This window comes from Schistocerca cancellata, chromosome 3 (genome assembly GCF_023864275.1).
Source record: "Schistocerca cancellata isolate TAMUIC-IGC-003103 chromosome 3, iqSchCanc2.1, whole genome shotgun sequence".
Lineage (NCBI taxonomy): Eukaryota > Metazoa > Arthropoda > Insecta > Orthoptera > Acrididae > Schistocerca > Schistocerca cancellata.
Genome location: NC_064628.1, coordinates 637,277,491 through 637,279,660, shown reverse-complemented (window position 1 = coordinate 637,279,660; position 2,170 = coordinate 637,277,491). Strand labels below are relative to the sequence as shown.

General features: G+C 43.6%; 1 pseudogene; it reads right to left on the bottom strand.

The window, feature by feature from the left end:
• Positions 1-596: 596 nt before the first annotated feature.
• LOC126176894 (la protein homolog) lies at positions 597-1,956 on the bottom strand (annotated as a pseudogene).
• Positions 1,957-2,170: the final 214 nt, after the last annotated feature.

Genomic DNA, 2,170 nt, shown 5'->3' with positions numbered 1-2,170 from the left:
CAGTTGCCGGCAGGCTCCTAACTAAAGTCGTGCTGGTCTCACAGCGAGACACCGAAGAGGGCCCCCACCTCCTCTCTCAACTCACCATCCCGTAGTCCACACTTGGTCTCTCACAGCCAGTCTCGCGTCCCAGCTCACACTTATTGTTAAGCCGGCGGCGCACGGGCCGCGCATTCGAAAGTTCAACATTGAGCATGCCGAGTTTCTGACATCACAGTGTGGAGAAAGCACGTTGGATAGTCTTTACGAAAGTGCAGAATAATATTTAGCATGCCAAATATTCTAAACTTAAATAAATGTAAATGTCTTGTGACTAGGGCCTCCCGTCGGGTAGACCGTTCGCCGGGTGCAATTCTTTCGATTTGACGCCACTTCAGTGACCTGCGCGTCGATGGGGATGAAATGATGATCATTAGGACAACACAACACCCAGTCCGTGAGAAGACAAAAACTCCGACACAGCCGGGAATAGAACCCGGGCCTTTAGGATTGATATTCTGTCGCGCTGACCACTTCTTTTTCAATAACAGATATAATTTTTTTTTAGTATTACAATAAAACACTGATTTTTAAAGTGTTTCGTGTATTATACAAAAGCACTAAAATAAACAGCTCACATACACTGGCAAAAAGTCTTGCGCGTTTGTTACTTTAAATATGATCAACCTATTTAGTTGTCTCTTCTGTCCATTCCACTTCCATCATTCACTTTTTGCTGCTACTTTCGATGGAGGTTCACCAGTAGAATCTGCTGAGGTTTGTTTCCTTTTCCTGTCACCTCTGAATCCACCTCTGCCATCACCTCTTCGGCCACGTTTATTTTGGTTGTAATGGAATCTCCTCTTCTGTATGTCTTCCATAGTCTTCTTGAGGAACTCTTCCTCCTCTTCACCTTCCAGTGCTCTCACTTCAATTTTCACATTCCCAATTTCTATAGTTGACTCCACAATTTTTTCAAGGACAGCTTTTGTAGAATTTTCACCTTGAAGTCTGATCCAACTTTCTTCCTCCCCTTTGTCATAAGAAATGTAAGCTACATCTGCCTCATATCCTGAAAGTTTCTCATTTATTTGCTCCCGAGAAATATCACTGGTAAGGCCTTTCAGATGTAAGATTGCACCCTTGGGGAGAGGCTTTTTATCAGCCTCATTCTGTGCACCACCTTTCCTCTTTGCCTTTGCTTCTTCTCGTTCTTTTCTCTTTTCTTCTACATAGACAGATGGCCATTTCCTGATTAGATCAGTCCCATCGTATTTTATTTCCTTGTTCAAGAATTTTTGAGCTTTTCCTTTAGTAGGGAAGGTGTCAAACACTGATCCCTTGAATACAAATTTATTTGTTGCTTTGTCCTTGTATGACCGCATCTGAACATTTTCAACTGTCGAGTGCTGCGCAAAGAAGTCTAACAGTTTGTCAAGAGTAGTATCCTGTACAGGAAAGCCTTTCAAGTAAAGATTGCGAGTCATTAGCTCCTTCCGCCGTTCTTCATTCCATACAGGTAGCGGCTGGTCTGGCGATCTACACATTTTAGAGCGATCATCACTTGTCTCAAGAAGTGAAGACTTTCTAAGGCATTTGCAATTATGTTTGTGTCCTTCGTTAAATTTTATAGACGTTGGAAGTTCAACATCACTGTTAAAGGCACCTATCCGCCATCAAGCTTAATTTGCTCCTGGAGGAACCTGTCACGTGGAAGATTGATGTCTCCAAAGTAATACTCGACCTGCCTGATTATTTGTTTCTCCAGCAGTTTTAGATCGCCATTTTTAGGAGGTTCAACTTTGTCTGCTACACTCTCACATGAAACTGCGTCTTTTCCTGCCTCACTTTTGCTTTCGTCAGTCTTTTCATTTTTGCTTTCGTCAGTCTTCTCTTCAGTACCAACTGAAATATCATTCTCTTCAGCCATTATTCCAGCTTCTACACTCCACCACCCGAAATTGCATAGGCACGCACAATTCCGCCACTCAATTACAGTGGGCGAACAGATTGAACGTAGACCAATGAAATTGAAGAACCCCCACCTACATCACATGACACCATCCGAGGATCACGAGAAGGACAGACCGCGGTGCGCACGTCACGAGAGTAAGCCTTGGCCCGCTCACATAGCTCAGCAGACAGACTGCGTCTCTGCATCTGTTAACTCGTATGTGGGTATTTACGTACA